The sequence below is a fragment of the Squalius cephalus genome, assembly GCF_949319135.1.
Source record: "Squalius cephalus genome assembly, chromosome: 23".
In the NCBI taxonomy this organism is placed as follows: Eukaryota; Metazoa; Chordata; class Actinopteri; order Cypriniformes; family Leuciscidae; genus Squalius; species Squalius cephalus.
The window spans coordinates 20,255,097-20,270,601 of record NC_137144.1 but is presented as its reverse complement, the minus strand read 5'-3'; the positions used below and the strand labels follow the sequence as shown (position 1 = coordinate 20,270,601).

At 38.3% G+C, this 15,505-nt stretch overlaps 2 long non-coding RNA genes across 3 annotated transcripts; one reads left to right on the top strand and one right to left on the bottom strand.

Moving 5' to 3' along the window:
• Positions 1 to 975: 975 nt before the first annotated feature.
• On the top strand, positions 976 to 13,933 carry LOC307151989. 2 transcript variants are annotated; one of them, XR_013819954.1, is made up of 3 exons: positions 976 to 1,082; positions 6,355 to 6,402; positions 12,746 to 13,933. It is a non-coding gene; the product is annotated as an uncharacterized lncRNA (long non-coding RNA). The 2 variants fall into 2 exon arrangements; XR_013819955.1 differs by having other exon boundaries at positions 6,355 to 6,406.
• Positions 5,004 to 8,124, bottom strand: LOC307151990. Its single transcript, XR_013819956.1, has 3 exons — positions 8,027 to 8,124; positions 5,968 to 6,091; positions 5,004 to 5,812 (listed from the first exon to the last, which is right to left on the bottom strand). It is a non-coding gene; the product is annotated as an uncharacterized lncRNA (long non-coding RNA).
• Positions 13,934 to 15,505: the final 1,572 nt, after the last annotated feature.

The window sequence follows — 15,505 nt, the reverse complement described above, 5'->3', positions numbered from 1 at the left end:
TGGTTTTATCCCCCTTTAGTTGAAATTGGGGTGTGTTTTTTTTTTTTTTTTACCATTTTTTTCATTTTGGTTTTGACATTTATTTTAATTTAGTTAATGCAATAATGAACATTATTTAAATATTTTTAATGTCATTAAATTTAACTCAGACATTTACCTAATTATTTGTTGAAAAATAAAATAAAATAAATAAAAAAGAAAACGATTAAGAGATTAATCGTTTAAAGGATTAATTAATAAGAGATAAATTGAGTATTAGAAAGATAAATAGCACATCAACACACTTTTGGGCATTCTTCATGTTTAATGAAGGTGAGTTGTAAAGGTTAAAACTGAATAATAAAGTGTATAAAAAACTAAAACTAAAAATTATTGTGGTTTTTATTTTCTTTAATAAGTTTTGAAATCATCCCTGCTAAAATCGATAGATAGATAGATAGATAGATAGATAGATAGACAGATAGATAGATAGATAGATAGATAGATAGATAGATAGATAGATAGATAGATAGATAGATAGATAGATAGATAGATAGATAGATAGATAGATAGATAGATAGATAGATAGATAGATAGATTTAGATTAGTTTTCTTTACAAATGTCCCAATTATGTAAGTTTTTATTTTTATTCCATTCATTGAAAATATTTTCATTTACCTTTTGTTTTATTTCATGTTAACAATAGTAACATTGCTGGTCAGGCTGGTTTTTAAAATGAGTTTGGGCACTTTTGGCTACACATTTTTTTTTTATAATAATAAATAAAATAAATGATTTTTTAAAAAGCCAGGTAGGGAGATAATCTTAAATCAGCTAAAAAATAAAAAACAGGCAAAACCTCTTCGGTGTATTGACTAAAATCCCGAATGACTTTTATTATGAAAGTTGACTCACAGCTTTTTCAGCCATGCGGTGACGTCATTCAGATCCGCTAAATTGACAGGCCACCTGCAGGGATGCAGCAAGGCTTTAAAGGGACAGGCATCGGATGCATGAGATGCTTTTGTTACAGCACATGGCGAGAAGAAGACGGGCTGTCATCTCCGGAGAAGCGTCCTCCGAAGCGCATCAGCAAAGACACGTAAGATATCCTTCATTTCATATCTTTCTGTCACAGAAAAAAAAAGAGGTTTTCGAGAGATTTAGGACAGACGATGTCAACCAAAAACAAAGTGGTGAGAATAGAGTTAATTTAAGATTTTTTTTAAAATATTTCTTCTTTAAACACACAACGCCCTAAAGCGATCCGAACAATGTATTCTGGTGATTTCTTTTATAATCCAGAAAATATTGTCTTTCATATCAAACTATTAGTGAAATAATGATTCGAATTTGTTACAAAATGTGTCTAGAATATAAACTACAGAGATTGTGGTGTCGGAGCCGAATGCATTTGGTGTCAATCACATTTTTTAACACTAAAATAAAATGTTTTGTAGGGAAAGTTGCAACAAGTGTTGATGATCCTGATCAACAGGTTACAAGAGCATCAGTATGTCTTCTTGAAGTCACTTAGATGTAATTTGCGGTGGGATTTGCATGTCGAATGTCTGTGTAAAACATGATGAACCATATGAATGCAGCCCTTTATAAATGACTCAACAGTGTTTTTCAATTGAAAAGGCGGAATTTTTTCCCCCTCTATTGAAAAGCCTCAGGGTCAGAAACGCCAACATTATTCATTATTGTTAATTCTATTCTATCTCCTATTCAATCAAAATAATCGCTCTCCCCCCAAGTCAGTATGCTTTTGCAAAACTTCTATTGATTATAGGAGAAGAGCTCCTTCAAGATCCCTAATTCCCCAGCTGGTGTGTTGAGCGAATGACTACAATTAGATTTGAAGAGCTGTTTATTATAGTTATCCTTGGCAAATCCAATATCAGAGCAGTCCTCAACATCCTCATTTTTCTGCCGGTGCTAATCATATAGAGGTGGTCCTGCTGGCCTTCCCTCAACGTTTAGCTCCGATGTATTCCGATGGCAATTTAATGCAATGAAGTGACATGCTCTCCTGGCTGAACTCCAGCCCTCGGGGGGAAGATGTGAATTCACACATCTCCAGGTGGGCTTGTGTGTGGAGTCGCTCATATCTTGTTCAGTATGCGGTGGGGGGTGGGGTGGTGGGGGGAGGCTTGCTTAAAGGGATAGTTCAGCCAAAACATTTTAATTCGACCATTTACAATTCCGAGCTGACTGGCTTTATTCCGTGGAGCACAAAAGGAGATGTTAGGGACTGACAGCCTCAGTCACCATTCGTTTTCATTCCATCTTGCTCCATACAATGAAAGTGAATAGTGACTAAGGCTGCCATTCTTGCCTAACATCTTCTTTTGTGCTCCATGGAAAAAAAGAAAATAGGTTTGGAACGATCATTTAGGTGCTCCATCCCTTTAATCATGCAATTTTATCCTTTACAACACAAACACATGCATTAGGGGTAATAATTTATATATGCATCTTTAGGGGAAAATAATTGTTAAAAGACCCAGTTTATGTTGTTGTCCTGGGTGTGGAACTCAAGCAGAATGTAAAAAAAGGTGTGTGTGCGGGGGGAAGCATCAAGGAGGTGGATGAACTCTTGTAAACATTGAAAACAATGTGCTCAAATGCCCACTTACAAAAAAATACGCAAGGAAAAGGGCGCATATAATTAGCTTCCGCCGGATATGCGCTAGGCATCTGCGCTTCAATCAATTTCAGCACCACAGCGGTGGACAGCTCCCAGTGTCACTGCACAGAACGAGGGAGTCAATGGCAATCATTTCCAACAGCACGGGATCAGCCCCTGGGACAATTTAACAAATGAATGATTTATTTGGAAGCAGACACACTAATGTTAAAGCCTCCCTGAGCAAATCACAGTTTTGACCCCTAAGTACTCCTCCTGTTAGCATTCGCTTTCTGAATGTATATTGTTGTTGGCGTATGTAAATCTAGGCACTACAGAATTTCAACACTAAAATTGAAATCAAAGTGGTTTCAAAGTTACAACCTGCAATGATGAGTTAAATAGGCCACTTTTTCTTACTAATGACGAAATCATGAACTGATTTGACAATTTAAATGGGTGGAAACAAAGATGTTGTTGTGCATACAATGAAAAAAAATTGACAAAATAAATCTTTTTTTTTCTAGATGAACAAATGCTAGACTGAGGTGTAGGCTGGTTAATCTAGTCAGAATGAATTATTTCTTGCGTGGGGCTTAGTGAAGAACCTCTGAAGCACTGAACAGATGTTCTGAACCACCTGTTAGATGCTGATGCGAAAGTGCATATTGCGAGATCCTTAACAACGATTTCACTGTTGTCTCAGTGTTCTCTCGATGATGCACCTATAAACCGCACTTGGAGATGTTCTATGCAATATTGATAACCACTTTTCATTATAAATATAATAAATAAACGGTGTTATCTGTCAGGAAATTAAATTAAGCGTGCTGTATGTAATTATGGCTGGTCACTCTTGTGGTACTGTCTGATTTACAGATATACATTATGTGAGGGAGAGACCCGGGAGCTGTAAACCTGTCAGTTTTACCAATTAGAAATGAGCTAGGGGGGAAATCTTACATGGACCACCACCCTTCTAAGGTGACATTTGAAAGTTGTCTGTGATTTTTCTTTTCTTTTTTTTTTTTTGAGGACAAAAAATAAACACAATTTTGAGGTAAGAACCACTGGTATAATCTGCATCAGCAGGTTTCGCATTCACGTATGCTTTAGCCTACATCCACATGTTAAAAACTCAAGGGTTGCAACACTTTCTAGTGTACTTCAACTGGATCCACAGAATGAGAAACATGACATGGGAACACACTAAATGGGTTGCTAGCCTAGATTTTATGTATTTTTTATATCAATTCTATTGTAGGCTAATGAATTATATTGAACAATGATATTTGGTTACCTTAGTAATTCATACACACCCATGTTTTCTATTAGTGTTACTAAGAAAGGTTGTAACAACAACACACTGGGATAAATAGTAGCTATATTTCTATAGGCTACTACTTAAATTTGTAACGTATATAAATATTGGAATATTCTAGCAAAAAAAAAAAAAAAAACACCGAGTTACAGACGTTTAAACAAATTGTGTTACACTCCCCGGTTTCACGTACAAAGACATAGGCTATATAAACAAAAAAAAAATCTTTAGTAGGCTACTCCAATAGTCATGCCAATAAACCGAACTGAATAAGTCTATCAGCCTGTTAACTGACAAATAATCACACAAAACGCTGAAATGGTTGATAAACAGCGAAATTATCGATAATTCCTCGCTGTTCTATCGAGTTGCACACAGAATTGATCGATCACGTGCGGATGCTGTGGATGCGCGCGACTCGGCGCGAGCAGGCGGAGGTGACAGGTTGTCTGTGAGCGTCGTGATGACACATTTACATGGAAAAACACTTCCAGAAATGGCAGTCCAAATGGTTCGGTGCGTGTCGCGGTCTGTACTTCGCAAGCAAGGGGGGGAAAAATCGTTTACAGCAGGTGTTCAAACAAGAGGATATGCGCAATTAATGCAATTAGATGCAGCTTGGTTACCAAAACACGGGAGTAGGTCTGAGTAAAATACAATGTGTTGACTTTTCACATGTAGATAAAATCACCAGAGCCACTAAACAAAACGTTAAACGTGGCTGTCTTGTGTCTGTATCGTTTTCAACAGATGGTTTTAGTCAGTGGATCCATTTAAAGTGACAGGCAAAGAAAACATTTCGTTTAAACGTCTGTAACTCGTTTTTTTTTTTTTTTTTTTTTTTTTGCATTAGCCTACACGTCTCAGAGTGTCCTCATATCTGTAAGCTACAAATTCAAGTTGTTTAGAAATGTAGTTTATCCTTAAACGGTCTGAATTGATATCAAGTAGTCTACAAAGAGTGCTGTTGTTGCAGCCTAGCATTAAAAGAGAAGATTTCGTGCAATAATTAATGTGATAATCAAATTTACACATTTAATTTCACTCCCATCACCATCCTAATTTCATTTGAAGCATTTTAATTCAAAATGGTGACTATATGGCAAACATTTCATTAAAAACAGCATATTAAATGGCATACAAATAGACAACTTTTTGTTTTTTACATAGCCTAATGTGTGAATGCTGCATATCAGATTAAACCGTGAAGCTAAATCATATAAATCATCAGTGTTTGGTAAAACCGTTTTTATCAGGAAGACGTGGTCATGTACGATAGTGATTTCAGCCCATTTCTAATCGGTTAGTCTGACAGTGTTACAACTCCCCAGTCCAATATCAAATAACAGCTGTGTAAATATATATAAATCTTAAGAGAGCCTCTGCTTGCTTAGCTCCCCGGCAGTAACAGGTTCCTCCTAGATAGTGTTTGCTATCTAGACCGTGCTGCACATTTGAACTGTTGCTCTGAATTGGATTTGAGCTTCAAGAGGATTTGGCTCCTCTTGTTGGTGTTGATATTTCAGAGCGATATTAGACTGCAGGGTAGCCCTGTGTAATATTGTGGAATCTACTGAAGCATCATCAAGACCTCAAGGGCCTTTTAACACAGCCGTTTTAACATTGGCCCCTAACCTTGAAGATGGCAATCCGTTTTTTCCACATACGCATTTTCCAGAGTAGGTTGGACATCCAAACGTGAGAGAATCTGCGTACAAGCGATGGCCATTTGTGGTGTGTGTTTGAAGTGTGAATCAGCCGATGCCAGTGACAGTCTAGCAGTGGGGGACGCGAGGGTGGATGTGGAGCTGTGGAGCAGCTGTCCGCTGAGGGACCGGAGGCGTTGGGAGGGGTCGTGAGAGGCCTTAAACTACACCTGCTGGTACAGAAAGAAAAAACAGTAGTGATTAACAGCGTTTATCTTCACTATTATACTTTGACTAGTTGTGGAAAAACGTCTTAAACATATTACATTAATAAATTAGCAGGCACTCTTTGGTAACCTTTTTTTATATTTATTTTCAAACTACTTACTAGTGATCCAGCAGAATACTTATTCATGGTCCAGTGTGTCATTCGCCTCCACGGAGAGCCAAGCACACGGATCCCAAGGGTATGTAGGCTAAGAAGCTCAGCTTTCCTCTTGGTGAGAGAGTGTCTGTTAGGCCATGCAATTGAATTACAAAGCAGGAAGTGAGCAGGACCAAGATTGTGCACAACAGGCTTCGGCCGCAGTGGAGGAGACGGTGCATGTACGCTGTGCAAATCAGAGCAGGTCTCGGGAGAGATATTGCCATCTTTTCCGCTCTAGTTTTAATTACAGATAAACATCGACCACAGAGACTTGAAATGAATGTAGAATGGGAGTCGATATGTGCATTTATCCGTTATGCAACCATGATAATTCTTATTTCTTTTCAGGTCTTCACGAAACAACTGTGGAGAGAAGCGTTGAAGAATTGGTGCTGTGTGAGTATGTATTTACTAATGTTGTTTTTGTTTTTTTTTATATCGGCCCATACCAATAATAAAATCATCTGATATTATACATATATATATATATATAATTTAATATTAAATTGCACATTTCCCCTATTTTTATATTTAGATTACCTTTGCTGTCATAGTGCTGTTTTAAACTAATAATTCAATAACACTGTTAACTGTAACATTTAACAAATCTTGAAATAACTGTCCAAATTTCATACTGTACTGCCTAAAATCAGTTGTAGCATTTAAAATTAATGACTTTTTTATTTGTAGTTTTTAATATTTTATATATAAATGGTTTTATCAGTTGTTGGCTTTTAATCAGTTGTTTTCATCGTGTGAAAAATGATCGGTTATTGACCATAACATATAGTAATTAAAAACAACTATCAGCTTATCGGTATCGGCTCGAATATTTAGCCGTACCCTTTTCATCTATAATCCAATTTTATCCGTACCCTTTTCGTCTATACTCCAACAAATCCTGACCTGTGCTGCCTACCTAAGCCCTACCTATCGAAACAATGCATTGAACCCTTTTCGTCCTGGTTGCCCTGGTTACGGCCACTTATCAAGAAGAGGACTTAAAGATCAAACAGGTGTGGTATCCAGCTGCCGCGATCCTCCCGTTGCTATGGACCTTTGTTCGGCGCCAAGTACAGGTGCACGCGGAGTGTACACAAAAACATGATGGAGGGACAAAAAGCATTTCGCCTCACCGCTGCGGTGCCATAAACTGCCCAGCGACCTATCTGTGCTTCAGAAAGAGGAATGGGGGTGGGGGGTGGAAAGGAAAGGAAGGGGGTTGGGAGAGGAAAGTCAGACTGAAATTCGACATCAGAGGTGGGCACAGCGAGGGGTCCTGACTGACGGGGAAAGCTGGAGTTGACACACACACGTCTACTGATCGCGATCACCATTCGGGCGTCCACCCCAGGAAACTCCCCGCTAGCACTTCCCCCACACAGTCATGTGACGCATATCGTCATGTTGCCGTTTTTAACAACCGTCACTCCATTTGCAGCAGCTGTCTTCACCATCCCCTCCGTCTCTTTAGATTTTTAGCACTAGAATCCTCCATTTCGCCCATCCAAGTGTTTTGATAGCGGCGGGTGGCACGACACGTCCAGGAAACGGTGCTGTATTTCGCTTAACTCTCTTTGAATGCAGCCTGAAATGTGTTAAATTAAATTTGGACCTATTGATTAACAAGATACGTGCCCGTTCCAAAACGCTCGGGCGTATTGAATTGACGACGGTGACTATAAGAGACAATCGGATTCGATTTGAGCGCAATGGCCATGAGGTCATCTGACTTCATTGCGACGTTCTGCAGTTTAGAAAATGGCAGAATTGATTTTTGATGCTATAAAAGCAGGCTTGGATGGTTTGCCATGGATGCACAATCAAGGTAATCTGATTGCAGCCTAGGAAATCTTAAGTGAATCAGAGGTTTACATTCTGAATGCAGGTGTTTCTTTAAAAAGACCAGGCCGTTTCCATAAAGGAAGTTTTTGGTGAAATTCGCCTTGGATGAGATGTATTCCCATTTAAAAAGGGAGAGTTATCACAGACAAACATAAAACAGCAGATATATACGCACTCTCAGACCTCCACCGAATATTTTTCAACATCCCTCTGACAGACAGATTGGGGGGTGTGGAGCACATTCACCACCTCCACATCTCTCCAATTTCAGCACTGTAAAATAAAAAGAAAAAACGGTAAAAGGTCGTTTTGACTGGGCTCCTGGGAGCGAGCATGTTCAGGTAATTAAGTGTAGCTTCACTCAGCCCCCTTGTCAAGGCAATTACCGTAAATCATATGCTCTTACCCGCGTTAATTACCGAGAAATCGGTCTGTACACCACTGACTGACAACCACAGTCTGGCCTGCACATATTTACAACAATAACAATTATCCGATGTACCGTTACATCTGTAACAGCTGTGGTCAAAACAGATATTGCTTGTAGAATGTAACCAAAGCTATTTAAATTGGGGAAAGGGGGAAAGTTCTGCGCTATTAATATATCCTATTAATCATTTATGATAGTTTCAAATTCAGAATGAAAAAAATTTCACTTATTTTCACTGAGATTAGTTTCAAACATTTATTATGATATAATATGCTAGATTACAGGCAAAATGGTGGAAAATGAATTGGAGCTGCATGGAAAAATTTGGTTTATATAAATATTATAAACACTGGAGTCAAAGTCCTCAATGAAAATCTGGCAATTCTTTAGTGAAAATAGTGTAATTATTTGGAAAAAGATAGATAGATAGATAGATAGATAGATAGATAGATAGATAGATAGATAGATAGATAGATAGATAGATAGATAGATAGAAACCTTCAGCCTGGTTTCACAGACAGGGCTTAGACTGGGCCAGGATTAAGCCTTAGTTAAATTAGGACATTTAAGTAGCTTTAATAAACGTGCTTTAAAGAAAAACATTTCTGATGTGCATCTTGAGACAAAACAATGGCACTGTTATATTTTAAGAAATGTCAGTACAAGTTGCTTTCAGTTAAAACAGCTCAAACATGCATTTTAGTCTGGGACTAGCTTATGCATTGTCTGTGAAACCGGGGGTCAGAGATTTATGTGGATAATATACTTTTAAATTAACAAAAATGATTACATTTGAAAAATTCAAAATGGCATTTAAACTAATGAACTCCACTATAAACCACTTCTTTACACCACAAATTTTTACCATTAAGATAAGAAATTTCATTTAGTGCCGACTTCTATTCCAGACTGTACATTTCTCCTCAGCGTTTCTATTATTGTAGATTTGTAACTACAGGAATGGTGCTGAGGAACCACAGGCACAGTTTGCCTCTCAGCTCAGCAGCTCTCTCTCTCTCTCTCTCTCTCTCTTTCTCTCTCTCAACCACACACAGCACTCACAGCAAGTCAGTAAGAGATGGATTCAAGCATCTCTGCAGTGCTTCTTCCTCAAAGATAGAGCGAGACGGAGAGAGAGCGAGTAGGAAGTGGGAAGTCACCTCCGTCACTGTAAGTCACCCACCTAATCAGCTCAGCTCAGTGCCTGGGGAGAGAGAGAGAGAGAGAGAGGAAAGAGTGAGAGAGGTAACAATTTTAAGGGGTGACTGAACAGCCATGTAAGGTGTTCCTGCTATGTTCCCTCAAAGGACGGGTTCACTAGATGTGAAGGGAATCAAATTAGGAGATGTGGCCATCTGGGTTGGGGGCCGACGTGACCGTGCTACTGTGGTGTCATTGCATTAAAGAAATATATCAGGAAGATTTTTTGATGCATAGGGTTAGCGAACTAACAAGTGAGATAACTGATTATATTTGCTCACAGTGAATACAGTTTTTGCATTATGGTTATCTTGTATTTGTTTATATCTGTCCGTCTCTCAGTCTATCTATCTTTTACATAACATTTCTTTGTTTTAACTTTTTCTAAATAATTACACTTTATTTTTACTAAAGAAATGCCATATTTTCACATATCTTTGGACATATTTCACATATTTCAGTGTTTATAATATTTATATAAATCAGTTTTCCATGCATCTCAAATTCATTTGGCCTGTAATCAATCTATCTATCTATCTATCTATCTATCTATCTATCTATCTATCTATCTATCTATCTATCTATCTATCTATCTATCTATCTATCTATCTATCTATCTATCTATCTATCTATCTATCTATCTATCTATCTATCTATCTATCTATCTATCTATCTATCTTTGCTTTAAAAGCAGAGTTTTTGTTTACTTAAAATCGAAAATCGATTCATACCTGAACTCTCAGAGTTATTTACCGCTTCAGATGGAAAAAGGTGCTTTGTAGTTGAATTTTTTTTTTTTTTTTTTGCAATTAGTCATTATCACGCTCCACATCTGCGGTGGAACATTTTCATTTAAACATCTGAATGTGAGTCGAACACGTCTCTGACAAGATTTCTAAGCTAACTGACATCATTATCTGCCGTCTAAGCTCCATAATCGGCTGCCCTAATGCATTTTTTAATTGTTTTCTTTCCCCAATACATGTTCCACACATGAGTTGAGAAGGAAAAAAGTACTACCTATTAAACCAACATCTCGTCATCTGCCTGACCAGCTATTTCAGGTCTCTCCATTAGCGAGACGCGATGAATCCGTCTCACGTCCGAACTGTCACATCCCAGAGCCTATAAAGATCCCTGTAACATGCTCAACAATCCAAAAAACGGAGACAATTGATTTCCGCCTGCCAAGAATGATCGTAATAAAGTTTTACAAGCATGACGAATCCCCGAGGTTATGATCTATGCACATTCTCAAAGGAAAAAGATTTCTCTCTCCATCGAATCATCTTTAGACAAATGGTGGCGACAGTATAATTGGACATTAGTCTTAATTCGCATGTTACAGGAGCTGAATTGAATGCTCGCTCCTCTTGGCTGGACACCGAGCTCTTTCTCTCCACGCGGCGCGTTTGCTTTTTCTAATTGTGCCCGGTGAAAGGCGGCCATCCTAAACTGAAGAGCATAATTTAACTGGCCTTAATAAAGGATTACTATTCAACGTAGAGCCCATTATTTTCCAGCCAGACTCCCGACAGGAGATCAATAGGAACGGTACTCTCACCTTTTTTTTTTTCTTTCTCTCACTTGCTCCCACTTCTCTGGAATCTTAAGTAAATGTATAAGTGCGTGCGGAAACGGGTTCAGCTACTTAAAGAAAATGAGAGGGGACCGAAAGAAAAAAGGACGGCCCCGACTTTATTCATACAAAGTGAAGAGCCTATTATGGCTAATATGTTTTTTTAATGGGAAAAACCATAGTTGATCCGAGCTAATTTCCCTTGTGCGGCTTGGGCTCTGAAAGTAATCCATCACCTCAGTATGAGGCGGTGGCGGCAAGTAGCCACGTCTCTAATGAAGCTCTCCTTCAGAGGGCTAAAGAATCGCGCTGTCAGTCTCCGCTCAATGGCGTCTCCGACACAATGCCCTCCCGATTGTTGCTTTCTCTTTGTATGTGCTAACCCAAGCAGGGCCTTATACAAAATGAATGGGCCGATGTAACCTTAGCTTTGACGGTCCCCTGCCATCCCAAAACACCTGTCAGTCATGCTTTTGTTGTTCGCACAGGTGAGTTTGACGGAGCACGCCGTACACACTTCTGCGCTAAGACAGAATCTCGCGGTTCGCGTTACGTCGCGCGGGCCGATCCATGACCAAGGCTTTTTTTTTTTTCCTTGGATTTTGTTGTTGTTTTTGTTGAGCCCTCCGCCCTTTCTGGACTGAAAGCAAATAGAGTGTTTCCTTCAGAGGAAAGAGGGCACAGTCCTGTCGCTCGTGTCTTCTGAGGAAGGTAGAACTAAATGCACTCAGCTGTCCTTCTTCAAATGTCACTATCAAAGGTCTAGGATGTGTGTGTGTGGAGAGGTTTTAGCGAAATGATGTGCAAGCTATAAGAAAAGGCCAACTCGCTGCACCTTTCCTGCCTCGCCTTTGCTGTCGCTCTCTCTTCCGTGCATTGATCTGTCATTTAAAACTGATCACTTCATTATCTCCTGAACGGCGGGCGTTACGTGGGAGTCGTGAGCACGCTTAACTGAGTGCTTTCTGGTTTATGGCCAGCTTTTTATACTGCTTCGGTGGCTAATGGTAATTCAGGGAACATAGGATTGATGGGACCTTAGTTCAATGCTTAGAAATACTAAGTGTCTTAACTATGTAACCAAGTTTCGTGCAAAATGTTTCACAGGATTTTGACCAATGAGATTTGGTGGGCGGGGCTATGCAGTGCTGATGGTCAGATTTACGTTATACGCAGGGTTAAAAATTAACGTTCAACAAACGGCAAATGCGAGTAGATTTGCTTTAGCGATTCTTTAATAATTAGATTTTTTTTTTTTTTTCATCAAAGACTAAAATATGTGACTCTTGTGTCTTCGAACAGCTTTGATTGTGGAAAATGTCTTGCATTAAGCCAAGCATTAACAAACAAATGCAAGAGAAAATCAAATGAATAGTTGCAATATCATAATGACAAAAATATAATAATTAAAAAATATTTTATATAATATATTTAGAAAATATAATCCAATGCAAAATGCATATTTTATAATCTTTATAATAAAATATTATATATATATATATAGTATATATAAGTTATATACATATTTATAATCAATATTAATATCTATAATTGTATATTTATAATAAATACTATAATGTTTCTCATGTCACTTAACATTGGCAGGTGTATACAGTCAACACTGTACTTTAATTCTTGGTATTGCATTTGTAATACTTGCATTTCTTCTCTATTTTTTTTTTAAGGTTTCCACTTGTTAACCATTCGATGTGTGATTCACACCTAAAGCTTTTTCTGGGACTTTTCAAGCAGACCTGTTTTCGAACTAGGGGATTGTTGGCTGAATCATCTTTCGTTTTGATCCTCATCGGACCGCACACGAGGACACAAGGTTGCCACAGTAGCCTTCAGATTCGGGCGACATTTTGCAGGGTGTGTGAAGTCTTCTCAATGGAAAGGGCAGGTATGCTTCAAGTAATGCCACATTATGAGCTCCCGTCAGTCTCGGAGTTCTCCGGATTCCCACTGGCTCTCTGGAGAGCTTTAGCTCGTGTTGCTTCTGAAGCTGAAAGCACACACATAGAAGAGCTCTTAATAAATATTCATCTTCATAGACAGGAAGTCAATTCCATCTCCTATAAAATGTGTTGGGCATACTGCTGGTTTTATCCCAGTGCTGATATTGCAGAACATCCATCCAATATATTGAAAAAGATTACAGAAAGCCCTGTCCGCGAACATATTGAAGTGACTCTCAACGCCTTCCACTTAAGTATTTCTACAAATACAGACTTCAGTTTCAGCAGATGTTGGCCTGAGCCGCTGTGGAAGACTAGTGATTTTGTTGTTGTTCCTTCTGCTTTCTGACAACAAGTCACAGTCTACCTCAGTGACCAGGTCCGTTGTCTAATGGTGTCTAAACCATGCCCTCTGCCAAATGAGAGGCTCATCTATGACCAGATGCGTTCGTTTTCTCCTTCATTAGACAGGTAAGTCGTGTCTGATTGTTGCTTGTAGCTAACGCTCATAATTAACCATGTTTTGGACCCATGAACATGCTGTCTAACAATGCAGCTGATTAACTGGCTTTGTTTTTTTTTTTAAAACAACATCATTTTGAATATTCAAACAGCGCTGTTAGCCATGTCTTTTGTTTTGTATGTGTAAATGCGAAATTATTCATCTGAGAGTTGGATTTTATTTGTGGTGTTGCAAACGTAGCCCTGTAGGACGCGATTGCGCGGACCAACTTAAGGTGAATGTTTTTGTGTAGGAGGGTGATGTGTTTCAAGGCCTCGAGCTCTGAGTTGATCTTTTATTCATGCAAACCTTGTACACTTCTGATGAAGCAATTATCTCCGAAGCAAATCGCTTTTGTTCTGTCTGTTAAACGATATGCAATTGCATCAATATTTTCTTTCAAACTGATTAAAAACGTCATCCTGATACCTGCCTGAGTCGCCTCCTTTTTTCCTTCTCTACACAAGTTTGACTGAAACAAACCACGGAGAAAATGTAATTGTGCTTCCACACAAATCAGATGCACTCCTGTTGCTTTATTAATCAAATCAGCTGAGGTTATTAATCTAGTCCCTCTTAATTAAGAGGCCATAGATGGGTGAATTGCAGCATTTGTAATGGTATTGTGCAGCTGATGGATACACAGACCAATAAAAGCCTTTGGTAATGGCTTCGCTGTGTCTATGAATATGCATTAGCCCAGCGAACGATGAACAATGAGAGTGGGTGTTACCTTCAACTCTCAGCGAACGGTGTAGGATGTTTCCATGGCGACCACCATGGCAACGCTGTGCTGAATTACTAGCCTCGGCCTTGAGAGGGGCTGTTGTCGACAATACTCGCCGCCTGCTTTTATCATGCTAAAACTATAGAGTGCACTAGGTTATTACGACTCCATTACTTTAAGAGTAATTCATTTAATAAGATATTGCTCCTCCCAAAAAAGCCCATTCAGGGTCATCCACGGATTGATCCGAATGAACTCGTTCAGTGTTATTCAAGGGGGAAAAATGGGTTGGAGATTGAGAGAGTGCACCATTTTCATTTGCAATGATGCTTTACATTATGCTCAAATCTTTGCCTCTGTCCTCCGGCCCTGGTGATGGGTCAAAGGATTTCAATTACTGCCACACAAGCTCTCAACATCCTGGTCTACAGAGCAGGGTTCAACAGGTTCATCAGCTTATCATTTCCAATTGCACCTATAAGACCTTGCTTAAATATTTTATGAAGTAAACAGCATTTTCATTCTGATATGTACTGCACTGGACATAAAATGACCCTAAAGGTTTATTAGAAATTATTAGATCACAAAGGGAAAACAAAAATGAATCATCCTTTTTACTTCAAACCAGATATAAATAAATATATATATATATACACACACACACACACACACACATGCATACATATACATATTATACATTTTTTATATACATGTATGTGTGTGTGTGTGTATGTATATATATATATATATATATATATATATATATATATATATAAATTAATCACATCTTACATAAAAGTTTGTATGTATGTGTATATGTGTGTATCATTTTAATTAATTTATTGATTGCATTTTTATGCATTCAAAGTTTCTGATGAAAGTGGTGATGCTACCATTTTGTATTGCAGTGGACATATGAGCAATTCTCTAACAAGATATATATATACACACACACACACACACACACACACACACACACACACACACACACACATATATATATATATATATATATATCTTGTTAGAGAATTGCTCATCTGTCCACTGCAATACAAAATGGTAGCATCACCACTTTATCAGAAACTTTGAATGCATAAAAAATGCAATCAATAAATTAATTAAAATGATTAAATCATCAAAGGCATAAAACCCCCAATGACATATAAAGAGGATATAAGGGTCAAAGGTAAATGTCTAAGTAAAATCACACCATACTAAGCATCATGTGGGTTACATTTAGTTTTATAGTGCATGTGTG